General features: G+C 44.2%; 1 protein-coding gene across 1 annotated transcript in view; it reads right to left on the bottom strand.

Annotated features, from left to right (window-relative positions):
- The window catches only part of LOC124039857, a 129,849-nt gene that overhangs the window by 47,232 nt on the left and 60,042 nt on the right, over positions 1–22,575 (bottom strand). The window lies entirely within an intron of this gene.

The raw sequence follows: 22,575 nt of genomic DNA, 5'->3' as shown, positions 1-22,575 counted from the left end.
GTCATGCTGAATATATGTTCATGTCATTGTCACCAATCAACTGCAATATACGGATTGGTTGTTTAGCAACAAAACTGACAGATGCGCAAATTTTGGGCAAAAAGACGGGATTGGCTTAGAATGCTGACAACATATAAACTATATATCCAATGTTTATTAAAAACATTTGCACAATGAGCACTTGTTCTCTATCACTGTGCAAATGTTTTCCATAAACATTGGAGACTAAAGCGTGGTCTTTTAAGACCTTCCCGCACTGTATGTTGGATTCAGTTTTTTATGATTATTACAAGTCACACTGTGTAACCAAATCTTGATATCAATTATCATATGTATTATTGACTGTATGTTTGTTTATTCCATGTGTGTGTTGTTGTATGTGTCAAACTGCTTTGCTTTATCTTGGCCAGGTCGCAGTTGTAAATGAGAACTTGTTCTCAACTAGCCTAAATCTTAAATAAAGGTGAAATAAAAAAATAAAAATCAACCTGGTCAGATTGTACAATTTGCTTCAGATTTGTCATCACATTCTGTCTTTGGCTTGTGAGGCTACGTCAGCTGATGTAGGCTACGTCAACTGCAGCATGAATTTGAAAAAAAAATATTTTTTTTACAGCTTTACTTTTTTCACTTTTTAAAAATGTATAATATTTTTTATTCGCAATGAATGAAAAATTATATGTGAGGACACTGTACATTTTTCCATTTTTTGTCCCCCTTCGACCTCTCCCCAGAATGCCTCCAAACACATTTACAAAGAAAGGCAAAGTTATTGAGTTGCATATCAGAAAACAAAACAAAAGTATACAATAATGTTACAATGTTACAAGAAAAAATGTAATAGCCTAACAATTTCAGGTGATTAGGTGATCCTATAGGACTATAGCAGTAATCTCAAGGGGTGGAGGTAGGGCCAAGAGTACTAATCTGGAGGAAGTGTTTGGAGCTTCGCAAAATAGGATATCATCGGTCCCATGTGGAATAAAATGAGTTGGTTGACCCTCAAATGGTATACTTAATTTTTTTCTAATTTAGGAACAGCATCAGATCTTTTAGCCAAAGAGAGGCTAAGGCAGGCTTGATTTCCAATCCAATAAAATCATTCTGCGGGCCAACAGGGAGGAAAAAGCAATGGCATGCAGCTGTGTATTGGTAAGTTGGTGGTTGAAGTGGTGGTGTGGAGGCTGTGCTTTGGCAAAGTGGGTGGGGTTATATCCTGCCTGTTTGGCCCTGTCACAGTGTCTCCTGACAGCTCCTGTCTCAGCCTCCAGTATTCATGCTGCAGGAGTTTGTGTCGGGGGGCTAGGGTCAGTCTGGTATATCTGGAGTATTTCTCCTGTCTTATCCGGTGTCCTGTGTCAATTTAAGTATGCTCTCTCGAATTCTCCTTTTCTCTCTCTCTTTCTTTCTTTCTTTCTTTCTGTCTTTCTTTCTTTCTTTCTCTGTCACGTTCGTCGTACGAAGGAGATAGTAGCTACTAAACAATTGGATACCACGAAATTGGGGAGAAAAAGGGGTAAAAAAAAAAGAATGAACACTAAACACTGAACAAACTAATGTGAAGCTAATACGGATAGTGCAGACAGGCAACTAAACATAGAATAAGAACCCACAAACACAAAAGGGAAAATGGCTACCTAAATATGATCCCCAATCAGAGACAACGATAAACAGCTGCCTCTGATTGGGAACCATATCAGGCCACCATAGACATACAAATACCTAGACCTACTAAACCCCTAGACATACAAAACCCCTAGACAATACAAAACTAGCATTACCCACCCTCGTCACACCCTGACCTAACCAAAATATAAAGAAAACAGAGATATTAAAGGTCAGAGTGTGACATTCTCTCTCTCGAAGGACCTGAGCCCTAGGACCATGGTCAGGACAACCTGGCCTGATGACTCCTTACTGTCCCCAGTCCACCTGGCCGTGCTGCTGCTCCAGTTTCAACTGTTCTACCTGCGGCTATGGAACCCAGACCTGTTCACCGGATGTGCTACCTGTCCCAGACCTGCTGTTTTCAACTCTCTAGAGACAGCAGGAGCAGTAGAGCAGTAGAATGATCGGCTATGAAAAGCCAACTGACATTTACTCCTGAGGTGCTGACCTGTTGCACCCTCGACAACCACTGTGATTATTATTATTTGACCATGCTGGTCATCTATGAACATTTGAACATCTTGGCCATGTTCTGTTATAATCTCCACCTGGCACAGCCAGAAGAGGACTGGCCACCCCTCATAGCCTGGTTCCTCTCTAGGTTTCTTCCTAGGTTCTGGCCTTTCTAGGGAGTTTTTCCTAGCCACTGTGCTTCTACACCTGCATTGCCTGCTGTTTGGGGTTTTAGGCTGGGTTTCTGTACAGCACTTTTTGACATCATCTGATGTAAGAAGGGCTTTATAAAAACATTTGATTGATTTGATTGATATTGGTCTGAGAACAATTGTTGTTTGGTACTCCAAAAATAGCCATTTCTGCACTTGGGTGCAACTTGATATCAAATGCTTCAGAAAAGGTTTTAAATATAGTGGACTATTAATCTGTCAGACAGGGGAAGGACCAGAACATGTGGGTCAAGTCCACTATGGACTATTTTAAATGTAAAAGAAATACAATTATGTACAATAATGACCAACACTGCATATCTTAATGTAAGCGCTATCTTCATATTTCCTTGGTTTTGTTGTGACCCATCAATATTTGGGTAGAATTTGGATAATCTTGCCTTGCTGAAATGGATACGGTGAAGTACCTTAAACTGTATAATGCTTAACCGGGCACAAGAGGAGCTTCCATTTACAGTAAGTAAGGCATCATTCCAGACTTCATCAGTGATCTCTCCACCAAGTTCCCTTTCCCACTCAGATCGGATTTTATTGAGTGATAGGTTATCAAGGCACATGATTATCCTTCTGGTCCTTCTGTAGCTCAGTTGGTAGAGCATGGCGCTTGTAACGCCAGGGTAGTGGGTTCGATCCCCGGGACCACCCATACGTAGAATGTATGCACACATGACTGTAAGTCGCTTTGGATAAAAGCGTCTGCTAAATGGCATATTATTATCTAAAAAATACAGGATATGAGTCACTTTAGTTGAAAAGGTGTTTTGGGTGATAGAATTGGAAAGGTGGGGCTTCAAGTGCGAATAAACCAACGGAATTGGAAATACCAAAATAAACTTGAATGGGGTAGAATCAATTTGATAGTGAGGTCTTCGAAAATGGCAAAGGTGCCATCAATATAATGTAATTCAATTTAGTAAGGCCATTCATCTGCCACAGCCTAAAAGGTTTGCCTGGAAGGAAGAGGTGAGTATTACATATAGGACCTTGAATATAAAAATATTGACAACAACTGGATTGGATGTGTAGCACGAAGCTGAAAGAGGGTGATTGGAGGTGACTAAGGCTGACAAAGAGGAGGAGAAACAGGAATTGGCTTTTGTTTGACACCAGTCAGTTTCTGGGGTGTGAAGCCAGTAAATAATATTTTGTATATTCACTGCCCAGTAATAATACATCAAGTTAGGAAGGGCTGGTCCTCCGTGTGTTCTATCTCTCTGGAGAAATGCTTTACATATTCTTGGATTCCCACCGCCCAATAGAAAAAAAATATATAAGTTTATCCACTGAAGTGAAAAAAAGACTTTGGTAAAAAAAGACGGAGACATTGGAACAAGTACAGAAATCTGGGCAATACATTCATCTTGATCCAATTCACTTTACCAGCTCAAGTAAAATGAAGAATACTCCAGCTCTGAAAGTCCAGTTTAAATTTGTTAATTAGGGGAGTAAAGTTCTCATCATGGGGGGGAAGACAAGGTACGGGTGATAATGATCCCTAAATATTTAAAGCCAGACTTTGACATACGAAATGGAATAGTATCCAACTTCTTGTGGATGTAATAGTTTCTGTAGGTTCAGACTTCCTTGTCACCAATCTTTTGTTATGTCTGGGGGGAGATTCATAATAACATCTTTATAACAATTCAAAAATGATGAGATGGGAGACAGGAATTATTTCAACAATTTTCTAGAACTTGCTCATGTCAACACATAGAAACCCCATGATGCTCTGCGGCACAACCCCAATGCACAACACTAATCCTTTCCTAGAATTGTTGATAGGAAAGTTATGTCTGTCCCTGATTGAACACTGAATACTTTTTTTTGGGGGGGGGGGGGGTGCAAACATCTCTCTGTGTGACATCTTCTGCTGAGCAATAGTATATGGGACTAGGGAACAGGACAGTGGCCCCTAGTGCACATTTGACTGGTTTAAAGTGTCCTTGTTGCAAAATTGGGTACACACAGATACAGACGTATAGATGTATAAGTAACCTGCAAGAATGTGTGAGCTCAGCACACACACAACCCATCCCCAGACATACAGTGGGGCAAAAAAGTATTTAGTCAGCCACCAATTGTGCAAGTTCTCCTACTTAAAAAGATGAGAGAGGCCTGTAAATCACATTGTATGATTTTTAATGAATTTATTTGCAAATTATGGTGGGAAATAAGTATTTGGTCACCTACAAACAAGCAAGATTTCTGGCTCTCACAGACCTGTAACTTCTTCTTTAAGAGGCTCCTCTGTCCTCCACTCGTTACCTGTATTAATGGTACATTTTTGAACTTGTTATCAGTATAAAAGACACCTGTCCACAACCTCAAACAAACACACTCCAAACTCCACTATGGCCAAGACCAAAGAGCTGTCAAAGGACACGAGAAACAAAATTGTAGACCTGCACCAGGCTGGGAAGATTGAATCTGCAATAGGTTAGCAGCTTGGTTTGAAACAATCAACTGTGGGAGCAATTATTAGGAAATGGAAGACCACTGATAATCTCCCTCGATCTGGGACTTCACGCAAGATCTCACCCCAAAATGATCACAACAACGGTGAGCAAAAATCCCAGAACCACACGGGGGGACCTAGTGAATAACCTGCAGAGAGCTGGGACCAAAGCCTACCATCAGTAACACACTACGCTGCCAGGGACTCAAATCCTGCAGTGCCAGATGTGTCCCCCTGCTTAAGCCAGTACAGTCCAGGCCCGTCTGAAGTTTGCTAGAGAGCATTTGGATGATCCAGAAGAAGATTGGGAGAATGTCATATGGTCAGATGAAACCAAAATATAACTTTTTGGTAAAAACTCAACTCGTCATGTTTGGAGGACAAAGAATGCTGAGTTGCATCCAAAGAACACCATACCTACTGTGAAGCATGGGGGTGGAAACATCATGCTTTGGGGCTGTTTTTCTGCAAAGGGACCAGGACGACTGATCCGTGTAAAGGAAAGAATGAATGGGGCCATGTATCGTGAGATTTTGAGTGAAAATCTCCTTCCATCAGCAAGGGCATTGAAGATGTAACGTGGCTGGGTCTTTCAGCATGACAATGATCCCAAACACACCGCCTGGGCAACGAAGGAGTGGCTTCGTAAGAAGCATTTCAAGGTCCTGGAGTGGCCTAGCCAGTCTCCAGATCTCAACCCCATAGAAAATCTTTGGAGGGAGTTGAAAGTCCGTGTTGCCCAGCAACAGCCCCAAAACATCACTGCTCTAGAGGAGATCTGCATGGAGGAATGGGCCAAAATACCAACAACAGTGTGGGAAAACCTTGTGAAGACTTACAGAAAACATTTGACCTCTGTCATTGCCAACAAAGGGTATATAACAAAGTATTGAGATAAACTTTTGTTATTGACCAAATACTTATTTTCCACCATAATTTGCAAATAAATTCATTAAAAATCCTACAATGTGATTTTTTGGATTTTTCCCCCTCATTTTGTCTGTCATAGTTGAAGTGTACCTACGATGAAAATTACAGGCCTATCTCATCTTTTTAAGTGAACTTGCACTGACTAAATACTTTTTTGCCCCACTGTATACCCTGACCCTACACACCCTCTTTAGATACAGGCAGTAGTGCTGGCACACAACATTGCAAGTACAGTACAGGATTTCTCAACTATTTCTGTCTCTGTCTCAGCATCTTCTCAGCTGTCTCTCTGTGCATCTTCTTGTTGTCCGTCTGTCAGTCTGTCCGTCCGTCCGTCCATCCGTCTGTCTGCTTAAGCCTTATGCGTTATAAAAACCACGCTAACAACTTAGACTATATTGCAAATCAGTACCCGTCATACTGTATGTGTTCCTCTGAATCAACACCTAACCTAAGTGTTAATTATTATTACACGGCTCCAGACTAACATTTTCCCCTCGTGTCACTGGTGCCACTAACTTTTACAGTTGGTGGCACCAGCCCATGATTAGGTCAGGTAACCTTCTTATAAAGTAATTCATAGTGCTTTATTAGGAAGTAGAATAAATAGACTACTGAGGTATTCGAGAAATATGTTTGTTTTTATCCAACACGTCCAAGCAGGAATGCATGGTTCAAGATATTTGTGAAACCTAATCCAGTGATTGCTGTGAATTTTGGGCAACTATAGTTGCTATATTTTACTGTCATAATAGGACTCCAGAATTTCCAGATTTCTGTTGTTGTTCAATTGAGATATTTATGTGCACTAACTAATAGCATAGGCTAATTCCTTTGGGGTTCAACACCTGAGGAAGTGGAAACTCAAAACACACGAAATAGATCGCTAACTTTAAATATAATGCCCACTGCTAGTAGGTATGTATTCATCCAACAATAAATGTATGTCCTAAAAAAAACTTTGCAGTTGCCTATAGGCCTATGCCCTCACAATGGCCAGTGCCCATTTCGCGCACGTACGCCGCTCCAAACTGTGTCTCATGCCATATCAAATACTGTGTCTTGGCTGTAAAATAGTTGCTATTGAGCTGAGTATTGAGAGTTGAGAAGAAAAAACATGTACAGTGGAAGTCGGAAGTTTACGTACACTTAGGTTGGAGTCATTAAAACAAATTTTTCAACCACTCCACAAATTTCTTGTTAACAAACTATATTTTTAGCAAGTCGGTTAGGACATCTACTTTGTGCATGACACAAGTAATTTTTCCAACAATTGTTTAAAGACAGATTATTTCACTTATAATTCACTGTATCACAATTCCAGTGGGTCAGAAGTTTACATACACTTGGTTGACTGTGCCTTTAAACAGGTTGGAAAATTCCATATAATTATGTCATGGCTTTAGAAGCTTCTGATAGGCTAATTGACATCATTTGAGTCAATTGACATCATTTGAGTCAATTGGATGTACCTGTGGATGTATTTCAAGGCCTACCTTGGGGCGGCAGCGTAGCCTAGTGGTTAGAGCGTTGGACTAGTAACCGGAAGGTTGCGAGTTCAAACCCCCGAGCTGACAAGGTACAAATCTGTCGTTCTGCCCCTGAATGACGGCCTGTTCCCAGGCCGTCATTGAAAATAAGAATCTGTTCTTAACTGACTTGCCTGGTTAAATAAAGGTTAAAAAACAAACAAAAAAACTCAGTGCCTCTATGCTTGACATCATGGGAAAATCAAAAGAAATCAGCCAAAACATTGTAGACCTCCACAAGTCTGGTTCATCCTTAGGAGCAATTTCCAAATGCCTGAAGGTACCACGTTCATCTGTACAAACAATAGTACGCAAGTATAAACACCATGGGACAACGCAGCCGTCAAACCGCTCAGGAAGGAGACGCGTTCTGTCTCCTAAAGAATAACTTATTTTGGTGCGAAAAGTGCAAATCAATCCCAGAACAACAGCAAAGGACCTTGTGAAGATGCTGGAGGAAACGGGTACAAAAGTATCTATGTCCATAGTAAAACGAGTCCTGAAAGGCCGCTCAGCAAGGAAGAAGCCACTGCTACAAAACCGCCATAAAAAAGCCAGACTACGGTTTGCCACTGCACATGGGGACAAAGATCATACTTTTTGTAGAAATGTCCTCTGGTCTGATGAAACAAAAATAGAACTGTTTGGGCATAATGATCATCGTTATTTTAGGAGGAAAAAGGGGAGGCTTGCAAGCCGAAGAACACCATCCCAACCGTGAAGCATGGGGGTGGCAGCATCTTGTTGTGGGGGTGCTTTGCTGCAGGAGCGGCTGGTGCACTTCACAAAATAGATGGCATCATGAGGGAGGAAAATTGTGTGGATATATTGAAGCAACATCTCACGACATCAGTCAGGAAGTTAAAGCTTGGTGGCAAATGGGTCTCCCAAATGGACAAAGACCCCAAGCATACTTCCAACGTTGTGGCAAAATGGCTTAAGGACAACAAAGTCAAGGTATTGGAGTGGCCAACACAAAGCCCTGACCTCAATCCTATAGAAGTTTGTGGGCAGAATTTAAAAAGCGTGTGTGAGCAAGGAGGCCTATACAAACCTGACTCAGTTACACCAGCTCTGTCAGGAGGAATGGGAATGGGCCACAATTCACCCATCTTATTGTGGGAAGCTTGTGGACGGCTACCCGAAACGTTTGACCCAAGTTAAACAATTTAAAGGCAATGCTACCAAATATTAATTGAGTGTCTGACCCACTGGGAATGTGATGAAATAATTAAAATTTGTTCTCTCTACTATTATTCTGACATTTCACATTCTTAAAATAAAGTGGTGATGCAAACTGACTTAAGACAGGGAATTATTTCTAGGACTAAATGTCAGGAATTGTGAAAAACTGAGTTTAAATGTATTTGGCTGAGGTGTATGTAAACTTCCGAATTCAACCCTACCTACAGAAAGCTGACACACTCTTCTCTTCATCAGGGACAAGAGGACAAAGCTTCCAAAGCTGTGTTTATCCTGCAATTGCATTTTGAAATGTTATACGATCAGAAGCATTTTTTACTTGAGCGCTGGTGGGGATAGGAGAGTGGCTTGTTTTTCACAGCAGCAGGCTCCAGTGAGTGCACAGGTAGAGGGACGGGGCAGGGCAGACACTTTCATTACAAGAATCATTAGGATAATGCACTTTACTGTTTGACCAAATCATGGTTTTAGCCGCCCCCAAAAAATGACATTTTGAGTGAGGTGACCATGCACAATGTGCACTTTCTAAGTTTATAGGCACCCTTTCTGTTTTTTACAATCCATGATCTTGGCTGTCTAACTGATGACAGAGTTGGAGCAGGTCTCTTTGCTGATCCTACATTTTACTTTGAATGTGAGTTTGCGTGACCTCAACTCAGCCTATCAGAAAACCAGCTTCTCGGCCTTTTGGCTCAGATCAAGTGTAGTTACTTTGACAGTGCTGCACTTGATCGGAGAAGCGATCGTAGGGAAAATTGGGTTTTTATTTCTGTTTAAAATTATTGTCATTTTGTTGTATTGTTTCACCATTGTCTCTTTTTGTCCTGGGTTAGGTGGTGGTTTTGGTGGAGGGCTACAGGTGCACCAGCACCTGTAGGGTGAGTTTAAAAGGCCCTCTGGTCTTTTATTTTATTTTATTGTAGTCTTTTCCCTTGTTGTCCTGTTTTGCATCTCTCCTCCCCCTTGTATCCTACCCTCCCCCACCGTTTGCTCTTCCTATTGTTTTGAGTTTTGTGTGGCCTGCTAGCCGGAGTTGCCTTTTGGCTTGTTGCCTGCTAGCTTTAGCTAGTCGACTAGCCTCTTGGCCCTTTAGGCGAGGCAGGGTTTTTTGTTTGTTTGTCTGTCTGTCTGTGTTTTTGTCTGTTTTGTTTGGCTAGCCTCTGTTGTTTTTTGTTGCCAACTGGGGGACTTTTTTGCTGGCTGGCCTGCTAGTTGGCTAGCTTAGCCTGGCCTACTGGTGAGGCTTGCTAGCTTAATTGCCCCCAAGCTTTTGGCAGGTGTCGCTGGTTAGTGTGTCTCCGTTTGTCATCCCCATATCTCTGTCCTTTTTTTGTTGTGAGGCCTCTTGGCTTGTGGGCCTGCCAGCTGGTAAGCTTAGTCTGTCCGGCGGGTGTGGCCTGCTAGCCTCCAGGCCTGTGTTTAGTGTCATTTACCCTTGTGTCCTGCCCTAATCTAGAAAAACTCAAAAAAAAAAAAAAACAACCCCCCCCCCTTGTGTCCTTCCCCATTGTTAATAAGTTTAGCTTGGTGCTGTGCTAGATAGTTTGTTGTGTGTTCCGGGGTGCTGGTAGGCCCTGTTTAGCTTAGCCTAGCTGAGCCAGCCAGCTCCCTCGGTTTGTCCTACACTTTCCCCCTTTTTTTTCCCCTTCCCCCAACCCCACCTCCCTTCCCCCACCTCCCCTCCCCCACTCCATTCACCCTTCCCTCACTCCCTTCACTTGCCCCTCCCCCTTCCCAACCCCCTCCCCCTTTTTGCCCTTCCCCTCCCCCTTTTCACTGGTGTTGGGTTGTAAAGAGAGTGGGCCTCCATCATGTCAGCAGCACAGGCTGGCATGAGGAGGCACCATGCAGTGCGCCTCCTTTTAAAGGAGAGGGGAGGGAAAATAATGGAGTTATCCCGGTTGGATTTCTCCAGAAAATTCCTCCAGAAAGAACTCGGTTTCCACCCCGCGCAGGTAAACTGCATCCTAGCCCTCCCCTATAGGAAGGGCTTCGATGTCAGTTATGCCAACGCCAGCTTCCTGAGGGAGTTCTGGGGGAAACTCCAGAACTCCCTGAACACCCAGGGGTCCCTCACAGCAATGTTCGAGGTGACCAAGCTGACGGACAATAGCATCAAAACCGTTATTATCCGTATGTACAACGAAACCGTACAGCCGGAGGACGTTGCAGTATGGCTGGACAGGTACTGCAACGTAAAGGGGCCCCTGATCCAGGTTAAAGACCTCGATGGGATCTGGACAGGGGCCTGGAGGGTCACTGTCCAGCAAAGGGAGGACCCTGGGGGCTATGGTGGGTTGAAAGCCATCCCATCCACCATAGTCCTCGGAGAGAACAGGGGCCATGTTCACTACCAGGACCAGCCCAAGCTGTGCCGTAAGTGTGGTGAACATGGCCACCTGGCAGACGCCTGTCAGAAGGTGGTCTGCATGAAGTGCCGGGAGGTGGGCCACCGCTACGAGGAATGCACGAATTGAAGGTCGTGCAACCTCTGTGGCGAGCGGTCCCACCTCATCCGCGACTGCCCCTCCTCCTGGGCCAACAGGGCCAAGTTCGGAAGGAGGGAGTGGGCGGCCGCGGACCGGGCTTCTGAGCGCCGGAGGGCCGAAGCGGCAGTTGCCGAGGAGGTAGTGGTGGAGCCGGTAGTGGTGGTGGAGGAGGAGGTAGTGGTGGAGCCGGTAGTGGTGGTGGAGGAGACAGTGGTGGAGCCGGTGGCTGTAGTGGAGGGCGCGGAAGGAGCAGTGGTGGAAGTAGTGGGAGGAGAGGACAAAACCCTCCCCACCCCAACCCCCCCTGCCCCAGACTAATGTGAACCCTGAAGGAGAAAGGGCCGAGAAAGACGGCTCTGGAGAGATCTTTAGCGAAAGCTCCCCAAGTGGGTCAGACATAATAGGGACGGTGTCGGAAAGCACCAGGGAGACAGAGTCGGGAGACATGGGAGAAGGGGGGGAGATTCTGGAGGAACACCTCCCCCCACGTAAAAGAAATGCTGAGGAGCTCTCCGACCCCGAACAGGGCGAGGAGAAAAAAGGAAAGGTGGAATGGGAGAGCTCCCAGGGGGAGGAAGAATTTAGAACCTTCCCCTCCAACTCCCCCAATCAAGTCTCCTTTTTAAACCCAGTTTTAACCTCCTCTCCCTTCCACCCCCCCTTTACCCCGGAGGGAGAGAGAGAAATCACCAGAGAAATAACCCCCTTTTAACTGTTAAATGCCTTTTCTTTCAGCACTGTTTTTACTCACCCCTTTTATGGCTTTTAAAATCACCACTATAAACGTGAGGAGCGTGAAAACAGCAATGAGAGCACAGTCGGTTTTATCCTTTTTAGAAAGGTTTAACTCAGATGTGTTTTTATTACAGGAGTGTGGTCTACCCTTTTTATCCTCTTACAGCAAATGGGAGGATAAGTGGCAGCACGGGCCCTCCCTTTGGAGTGGCTCAAATTTTAACAAGAACGACGGTGTTGCCATTTTAATCAAGACCCCACAGGTGGTGGTGAAGGGGAGCACGGTGGTGGTAGGTGGGCGTGCTCTTTTAGCCAATTGTACTTTTATGGGGAGGGATTTTAACGTGCTAAACGTATATGGTTTTAATGACAAACATGACCGGTGCGCACTTTTAGAGGACCTGCAGTCCCACATGCTAGGGAGGGATCCTCTAGTGGTGGGTGGGGATTTTAATTGTGTTTTAAGTAGAGCAGACAGGAGAGGGGCAGGAGAGGATTTTAAGGTAGACAGGTCAAGTGTTTTATTGCAAGGGCTGTGCAGGGATTTTAAGCTGACTGACTGTTTTAAAACCCTGCATTCAAGAGAGGAGGGCTTCACCTGGACCAGTGGTGACGGCACCAGAGCCTCTCGCATTGATTATCTGTTTACCCGGGACTGTCCCCCAACTGATGCTAGAATAACCCCTGCTTTCTTCTCAGATCACGTAATGCTGACGTGCACCCTTTCACTAACCTCGGGTGTGACTGTGGGAAGAGGGCCCTGGAAATTGAACTGCTCCCTGCTAGAAGATGATAGAGTAGTTAGCCAGTACAGAGAGCAGTTCAGCCAGTGGCAGACGCTACAGGACTTTTTTGACACACGAGCACAGTGGTGGGAAATGGTGAAGGGAAGGACGAGGACCTTCTTTAGAGAGATAGGAAAGGAAAAAAGCAAAGAAAAAGATAGACGCATGGTGGGACTGCAAAAGCGACTGGAAAGGTATTTTAACTTACGCCAACAGGGCTTTGATTTTAACCAAGAAATCAAAGATGTAAAAAAGGAAATGGTACTTTTAGCAGAACAGAGAAGTAAGGGGGTTATTTTAAGAAGTAAGGAAAGGGAATTAGAAGAGGGGGAGAAGTGCACTAGGTACTTTTTTAAGAAAATAGTTAGCCAGGGTAGGACAATGACAGCATTGAAAAACAAGGACGGGGTTTTAAAAACAGACACAGAGGGAATAAAGGAAGTGGTCGAGGACTTTTATGGGGAACTGTTTGGGGAAAAAGATGTGTGCGAGGGAACAATGGGGGACCTTTTAACGTATCTTGACAAGACCTTACCCAACACGGACGACCTGGAAAAAGACCTGACGAGGACAGAAATCGACCAAGGACTGAAACGTTTTAAGAGGGGTAAATCACCGGGGGAGGACGGCCTCCCTTTGGAGTTTTATCTGACCTTTTGGGATGTTTTAGCCGACGAACTTCTGACTGTTTTTACTGACTTCGAACACCTCGACAGACTACCCGACAGTTTTAGAGTGGGGATTGTGACTCTTTTATACAAGAAAAACGACAGGACTGACTTGAAAAACTGGAGACCGATTACCCTTTTAAATTTTGATTGTAAACTTTTTACCAAAGTTTTAACACTCAGAATGTCTTCTGTTTTAGGGGAGGTGATCCACCCGGACCAAACCTGTGCCGTGCGAAGGAAGATCACGGACAGCCTGATACTGATCCGAGATGCCATCTGTTATGCGAGAGACAGAAATATGCGGCTTGTAGTCCTAAATTTAGATTTTGAAAAAGCCTTTGATCGGGTCTCGCACCAGTACCTCTTTAAGGTACTGCAAAAAATGGGTTTCCCGGACAGGTTCTTAGCTTGGGTGGGACTGCTGTACGGGGACATCACCAGCAAAATTCTTGTAAACGGGCATTTATCCAAAGCAGTGGGAGTACACTGCGGCGTCCGTCAGGGCTGTCCTTTATCTCCTCTTCTGTTCGTGGCCTGCATTGAACCACTGGCACAGGTCTTGAGAAGGGACCAACGGATCAGTGGGGTGGGTATCCCGGGGAGTGGGGGGATGACCGCCAAGTGCGTATTTTACATGGACGACGTCAACATTTTATGCACTGACCTTTTATCCGTCGACAGGACTCTGGACAGGACTGACTGGTACGGACGAGCCTCTGGGGTGAGACTGAACAGAGACAAGACAGAGGCCCAATTCTTCGGACCGTGGGCAGACCCAGACTTGACCAGACTACCTTTGACAGTTAAACTGACGGACATAAGGGTACTGGGGGTAAAGTTTGACCAGGAGGGAGGAGGGAGTGGGAACTGGAGTGGGATCCTGGGGACAGTAAGACAGAGACTGGGGTTTTGGGGACTACGACAGCTGACTTTTGAGGGCAAGGTTTTAATCATAAAAGCTGTGATTTTACCTGTGCTTTTATTAATCAGTTCTGTTTTTATCCCCCCGAAGGAGTATTTTAGCCCTGGAGCGGATGCTGTTCTACTTTCTGTGGGGAAGCAAGTGGGAGAGGCTGAGGAGGGAGGTGGTCAAGAGGCCCAGGTCCAAGGGGGGGAAAGGCTTGCCTGACCTCTACTTGTTCCTGGGCAGCCGCTACACAGCGTTACATCTGACTCTGGCCGCCTCCCGGTCAATAACAAGACACAGGCCCTCGCACGGTTCTGGCTGGGATCTTACCTCAGGACTCTGAGGCTGATCCCAGTCGACCTGCGAGCCCCAGTCTCTTTCCTGCTCCCCACCCACTACGTCCAGCTCCAGAAATTTTTAAGACATTTCAAACTGGAAAAGGAAGCAGTCACGGTTTTAACTAAACACCGCTCTCTTCTCTCTCTTGTGCAGGAACGGGAACCAGTGTGTCCAGTGCGCGGGCTCGCTATAGGCGAGCCCACAACGGTCTGGCGCAACGTGGCCCATCCTGCACTCCTGAATCGGCATCGGGACCTGTCCTGGATGGTCGCCCACGAGATCCTCCCGGTCAGGGCCGTTATGCACTCACGGGGCATGGCGAGGACATCCGCGTGCCCCCGACCGGGCTGCGGCCAAGATGAGTCGGTGAGGCACATGCTCTGGGAGTGCAGAGCCGCCAGGGACCTGTGGAAGGAAGCAGGCCCCCTGATCACATCGCGTCTACCAGCAGGGGAGGACCTAACACCTCAGCTCGTGCTGTACGGGGGTGGGCCGAAGGCCCATTCCACCGAAGGCCTTCACCAAGCTCTGGCCCACCCTCACGTGCCTGAAGGAAGCACTGTGGTCCTCCCGTAACCTGCTGGTAGCCAAAGCGTAGAGACCACCCCCAGGCAGTGGCCATGGTAGCCACGGAAGCCCTGGGGTGGTACGAACGGAAGGGGGCCTCGACCCCAGGCGAAGGGTCCCCCACAACACCCTAGGTCCCGGCGGCCACGGCCTGACAGCGCTGCGGCGCCTAGGGCGATGCGCCTAGGGGAGGGATCTCCTCTGGGCCCCGAAGGACGGGACGATGGTCTATTCGGGAGAGCAGGATGAGGCGAGTTTGATAAGGACTCACCCCGCTCCTGTACAAGCGATTGAAGACAGCCTTTTAACAAAGTGACTTTTTAACATGTTTCTAACGTCTTAAAAATGTTTTACCTTTGTTAGATCATCAGCACACATTTTAAATGGCTTTTACAGATTTGATGTTTTTACAAAGAAAGTACTTTTATTCATGGTTGTTTTCATTGATTTTAACAACATGTACTTTAACAAATTTAAATGTAACTGTCAAATGCTGTGTTTTATGCTTTGTTGCCGTTTTTATGTGTGTAAATGATGTAAAAAATGTATGAGCTGTTTTTTAAAGGAATTGTGTTAATAAAACTTTTCCAAAAGAAAAAATCAGAAAACCAGGCCAGCCCATATTGATAGGGGGGCTGGCCATTGCCCACTGGTCAGTCAAATGCTCATTACAGATTAGTATAACAGAGAAATTGAGCCAAAATCTTTAAAAACAATCTTAACAGACCCATGGGCCACCGGCCATGTCACCTTTTTCATGGTTTTATTTGTTTTATACAAAAAGAAATGAGAGATGTGTGACACCATAGCCAGCTAGTTGCACAGTACATGAGATTTCTCCATTCTGTCCCTCTATTGTAATGTTAACGGGAAACATATCACTGGGTTTAATCTGAGAAAGCTGCATTGCCGAGAGAGGGGGATGGAGAGAGAGGGGGATGGAGAGAGAGTGAGAGAGAAAGAGAAGGGTAGAAAGAAGGAGAGAGAAAGTTAGTGAGAAAGATAGTTAGAGTTAAAGAGAGAGCAAGGAGAGAGAGAATAAGAGAATGAATGAAATAAGCCACCTGGTTCCTGATTTCAGCTGTAGTTGGAGGGTTCAGTTTAGTACCTCTCTGTGTACACTGTCCCTCCCAGCCATACCTCAACATACAGCACGTATGGAAATCCCCCCCCTCCCCCCAAAAGATCACCTCACATTTGTCTGTAATCTGTATAACTGAATGTGATCCTTTTGTGTTTTTCCTGTATTTTGGATGCAAAAGGCTGTAACGGCAGATTTCCTCCTCTTCGTCTGAAGAGGAGTAAGGAGCGGACCAAGATGCGGCGTGGTATGGGTTCATGATGATATTTTAATTAAAGCACTGAACACAAAACAATAAACAAAACAAAAACAACTGTGACGCTATAAGAACTGTGCTGACACAAACAAACTAACATAGACAATCACCCACAATGACAAAACAGGCTATCTAAATATGGTTCCCAATCAGAGACAACGACTAACACCTGCCTCTGATTGAGAACCATATCAGGCCAAACACAGAAACACAAAACATAGACTGCCCACCCCAACTCACGCCCTCCTGACCATACTAAATAAAGACAAAACAAAGGAAAATAAAGGTCAGAACGTGACAAAGGTATTCTCCATGCTATATTGTACATCCATATACTGTACCACATATGGCACATGTTTATCACCTTACCCACCTCTATACTCTATATAACTATGTATCTTTGGAGATATGAGATCTATGTGATTTTTTATATTCGATTCTACAGTACTCTAGATACAAGACAGAGTCTCTATAAAATAGAATGAATATATATGTACATAAACAAATAAACAAACAACAATACAACATGCCTCCTTACTTCACGATAAATAAAATATGCATAACAGAATGAGTGTACAAGGAGAAAGGAGAAAGAGCTAGAGGAGAGAAAGAGAGTATGGGGAAAGGGGGAAAGGAAAAAACAGAAGACTGGCCATGAGCTGCTTAGTATTAGGGGGTTGAGGAATGGAAAAGTGTAGCAGGGAAAGAGAAAGATGGTGAGAGAGAGAGAGTGTAATGTCAGAGATAGAAGAGAAGAGAAGAGCAGCACATAGGTTTGCCTCCTCCGGGGGTCGCTGCTATTTCATATCGCCGGAAATAAAACACTTTGAATCTCAAGAAAAAGGGAGGGAGGTGAAAGAGAGTAGGCAAAGAGTGAGAGGGTGGCATGGTGTGTGGTGCTGCGGTGCTGGCAAAATGGTGCTATACTGAAAACGAAAACGAGAGCGAGAGCGGGAGCAGGCACGAGAAAGAGAGAGAGAGAGGGGGAAGAGAGAAGGAGATAGAAAGTTAGTGAGAAAGAGAGAGCATTAAAGAGAGAGCTAGAAGTGGAGAGAGACAGAATGAGAGTATGAAATAAAGAGACAGAGACAGAATGAGAGAATGAGTGAAATTGGATGGATTGAGCCCCCACTTGGTGCAGATGTCAGGCTCAGGTTGGCCCAGTATGAGACACATAGCAGCGTGTGTGTGTGTGTTTGTATGTGTGTCTCTATGCATGCACATATATGCGCCTGTGTGTGTGTCTGTGTGTATATAATGGAAAATTATTATGATTATGTGAACTCTGTGCTGAGCAGGGATACATTCCAGATATGGAGGGGGAAATGGGAAAGCAGGAAAAGGAGGGAAGGAGACTAGGGATATGAAGCAGATAACAGGGAACCGGCATGACATTCATTCAGTCAGAAGGAAGTGATTGAAGGATAAGCCAGGAGGGGGATGTTGCAGAGAAGTGGGAGTGGGAGTGCAAGTAGGTGAGGGAGCATTTACAGTGACATAGCAAAAGGTGAGAAAGACAGAAAACGAGAGCAAAGCATAGAGAAAAAAAGTGACCAGAAGATTTAGAAATGGAGAGATGGAGAGCGGGCAGGGAAAACATTTGAAGAGTTAGAGAAAGAGAGGGAGAGAGAAAGGAAAGTCAGAGAGAGTGGCAGGAGAGCCTGCTTTTAAAAGACGTCCTTGATCTATACGTTGCATTAATAAAAATCAATGGTCAATGGGCTTATTCCTGTGCTTTCCCTCTCTCTCTCTATCGCTCTCAATTCAATTCAATTCAAAGGTGCTTTATTAGCATGGAAAAAGTGTTTAAGCAAGTGCAATAAACAATAAACAAAACAACGACTAAAAACCAACAAGGCAAATTAAACAAAACAAAGACCCCCCAAAAATCTGACATTAACAGTAAACGTTACACACAGAAAAAGTTTCAAGAGAATAACAACATTTTAAATATTGTAATATTTGCGGTTAAAAAATGTAGCATAACATTTCAAATGTTACATAAACTATGTACGGTGTTGTGACAATGCGCAAATATTAGAATGTATTTCAAATGACGGGGGAAATAAATAGGCACGTTGAGAGCTTTAAGTTCCTTCAAGTTCACATCGACAACAAACTAGAATGGTCCAAACACACCAAGACAGTCGTGAAGAGGGCACGACAATACCTATTCCGCCTCAGGAGACTTAAAAGATTTGGCATGGTCCTCAGCACCTCAAAAGGTTCTACAGCTGCAACATCGAGAGCACTGGTTGCATCACTGCCTGGTACAGCAACTGCTCGGCCTCTAACCCCAAGGCACTACAGAGGGTAGTGCGTAAGGCCCAGTACATCACTGGGGCTAAGCTTCCTGCCATCCAGCACCTCTACACATTGTCAAAGACCCCAGCCACCCCAGTCATAGACTGTTCTCTCTGCTACCGCACCAAGTCTGGGACCAAAAGGCTTCTCAACAGCATTTACTCCAAAGCCAAAAGACTCCTGAACAGGTAATCAAATGGCTACCCGGACTATTTGCATTGTGCCCCCCCCCCATTACCTCAATTAGCCCACCTCATCGGTGCCCCCGCACATTGACTCTATACCGGTTCCACCAGTATATAGCCTCGCTACTGTTATTTTCACTGTCATTTTACTGATTTTTTTCTTTCTTTACTTATCTATTGTTTACGTAATACTTATTTTTAACTTAAAAATTGCACTGTTGGTTAGGGCTTGTTAGTATGCATTTCACTGTAAGGTGAAGTACCTGTTGTATTCGGCATACGTGACAAATAAACTTTGACTTGATTTGATATAGGTTATATTCACGTTGGTGTTTCTGACCCAATGGTTGACCTTTTCTCGTGGCAGCAGGTAACACAATTTTACGATTGGGATTGCACACTGCGGTATTTCACCTATTTAACTTTTTTTATTTCACCTTTATTTAACCAGGTAGGCTAGTTGAGAACAAGTTCTCATTTACTACTGCGACCTGGCCAAGATAGAGCAAAGCAGTATGACACATACAACAACACAGAGTTACACTGGAATAAACAAACTTACAGTCAATAATACTGTAGAAAAAGTCTATATACAGTGTGTGCAAATGAGGTAAGATAAGGCAATAAGGCAATAAATAGGCCAGGGTCGCAAAGTAATTACAATATACCAATTAAACACTGGAGTGATAATGTGCAGAAGATGAATGTGCAAGTAGAGATACTGGGGTGCAAAGGAGCAAGATAAATAAATAAATACCGTATGGGGATGAGGTAGTTGGATGGGCTATTTACAGATGGGCTATGTACAGGTGCAGGGATCTGTGAGCTGCTCTGACAGCCGGTGCTTAAAGCTAGTGAGGGAGATATGAGTCTCCAGCTTCAGCGATTCTTGCAGTTCATTCCAATCATTGGCAGCAGAGAACTGGAAGGAAAGGTAGCCAAAGGAAGAATTGGCTTTGGGGGTGACTAGTGAGATATACCTGCTGGAGCGTGTGCTATGTGTTGGTGCTGCTATGGTGACCAGTGAGCTGAGATAAGGCGGGGCTTTACCTAGCAAAGACTTGTAGATGACCTGGAGCCAGTGGGTTTGGCGATGAGTATGAAGCGAGGACAAGCCAACGAGAGCATACAGGTCGCAGTGGTGGGTAGCATATTGGGCTTTGGTGACAAAACAGATGGCACTGTGATATACTGCATCCAACCTAACAGATCCAGTTTGTGTTCAATATTTTTGTGGGCTTGTGTAATTTGAGTGTAATACTGACATATATATCTATATATACTGTACCAGTCAAATGTTTGGACACACCTACTCATTCAAGTTTTAAAAAAAAACGATTTTCTGCATTGTAGGTTAATAGTGAAGACATCAAAACTATGAAATAACACATATGGAATGATGTAGTAACCAAAAAAATCTTCAAAGCAGCCACCCTTTGCCTTGATGACAGCTTTGCACATGCTTGGCATTCTCTCAACCAGCTTCACCTGGAATGCTTTTCCAACCGTCTTGAAGTAGTTTTTAATTTGGTTGGGTCTAATTGTGTTGCTGCCCTGGTGCTCCGTGTGGTTTGTTTGTATTTGTGAACAGAGCCCCAGAACCAGTTGGCTGAGGTGTTCATCTCCTTCAATGTTAGGGTTTTGTGATGGAAGGTTTGGGCATCGCATTCCTTTAGGTGGTTCTGGAATTGAATGGCTCTTTTCTGGATTTTGATAATTAATGGGCAGGTATAGTCCTATTTCTACTCTGCATGCATTATTAGGGGTTTTGCATTGTACTCTGAGGATATCTTTCAGGACTCTGCATGCAGAGTCTCAATTGGGTGTTTTTCCCATTTAGTTTGTTCTTGGTTGGTGAGTGGACCCCAGACCTCACTGCCATAGACGGCAATGAGTTCTATAACTGATTGGAGTATTTTTTGCCAGATCCTAATTGGGATGTCAAATTGTATGCTCCTTTTGATGGCGTAGAAGGCCCTTCTTGCCTCTCAGATTGTTCACAGTCTTGTGGAAGTTACCTGTGGTGCTGATGTTTGCTAGTTACCTGTGGTGTTGATGTTTGCTAGTTACCTGTGGTGCTGATGTTTGCTAGTTACCTGTGGTGCTGATGTTTAGGCTGAGGTATGTGTGATTGTTTGTATCCTCTAGGGCAATGGTGTCTGGAATTAATTTATGCCAAATTGAGTCAAAAGCATTTTTGAATTTATCCCTGTGTTTCCTGTCTCTCTGTGCCAGTTTGTCTTGTTTGCCAAGACAACTAGCAGTTTTCCTTGCTCCTGTTTTTCACAGTCTCTGTTTGTTTCTAGTCCTCCTGGTTTCAACCCTTGCCTGTCCTGACTGCGTACCCGCCTGCCTGACCACTCTGCCTGTTCTGACTAACAGCCTGCCTATCCTCTTGTACTGTTGTGGACTCTGATCTGGTTTCTGACCCCTGCCTGGCCTGACCTCGAGACTACCTATCGTCTGGTACTGTTTGGACCTGGTTTATGAACTCTCGCCTGTCCCCGAGCTGCTTTTGCATTCTCCCTTTGTTATAATATATGTCGGAGTTCTACCATCTGCCTCCTGTGTCTGCATTTAGGTCTTAAATATGCTGTCATTTAGAAAAACAATTCTGCTAGTATTTTTTAAACATTTGATATGACAAATACACTGTTCAGGCATTCAACTGCTAAGTTAACACCTTCACTATTACAATACACATTTTGCCCAGAATGTCATCTGGGAGGGATTGGATTTGTTTTTGGCCAATTGTTCTTTGGTAGATTTCTACACTATTTCTTTAATCTATAGCATTTCTTAATAGCATGCAGTTTGTTGGGCTTTGATGCCTCATGTTTGAGTATTGCTCTGTTCAAGTAAGCTGTAATTTTGTCTGAAAGTAATGTCATTCTCTCTCTATGTCTCTCTCTCTCTCAATTCAATTTCAATTTAAGCACTTTATTGGCATGGGAAACGTATGTTAACATTGCCAAAGCAAGTGAAGTAGATAATAAACAAAAATTAACAGTACACATTACACTCACAAAGTTCCAAAAGAATAAAGGCATTACAAATGTCATATTATGTGCAAACAGTGAAAGTACAAAAGGGTAAATAAACATAAATATGGGTTGTATTTACAATGGTGTTTGTTCTTCACTGGTTGCTATTTACTTGTGGCAACAAGAAGTCTCTGTATGTCTCTCTGTATGTCTCTGTATGTCTCTCTAGTTCTCTCACATGCAAAAAGCAGTTGTTTTAGAATTCATACCCCTTAATTTCTGGCCGAAAAATATTCCATACTCCCTCTCATGTATTATAGATACGTAATTTCAACTTGTTGACTTATGCTCTGGGGAATTGTGTTGAGGGAACACTTTGCAGACAAAATTAATAAAACACATCATCATTAGCCATGTCAACAGCAGGCAACCCACTGATTTAGCTCATCTGGCATCCACTAGTGTGCCTGTGGGTTCTAAATGTGGTCCTTCTGTAGCTCAGTTGGTAGAGCATGGCGCTTGTAACGCCAGGGTAGTGGGTTCGATCCCCGGGGCCACCCATAGGTAGAATGTATGCACACATGACTGTAAGTCGCTTTGGATAAAAGCGTCTGCTAAATGGCATATATTATTATATATAAATGAAGTCCCCCAGATGGACCTAATCCCATTATGTTGCCAACAACAGGAATAACCTAATATCATAATCTAATATTGTATGATCTTGAGCGCAGATGCCCCGGAGGGGATGTGCAGTATGTCTTATAGACAACGTAACAATTAGCCTCCACCAACACACAC

The sequence above is a fragment of the Oncorhynchus gorbuscha genome, linkage group LG07 (assembly GCF_021184085.1).
Source record: "Oncorhynchus gorbuscha isolate QuinsamMale2020 ecotype Even-year linkage group LG07, OgorEven_v1.0, whole genome shotgun sequence".
Lineage (NCBI taxonomy): Eukaryota > Metazoa > Chordata > Actinopteri > Salmoniformes > Salmonidae > Oncorhynchus > Oncorhynchus gorbuscha.
This window is presented reverse-complemented; position numbering and strand designations above follow the sequence as displayed.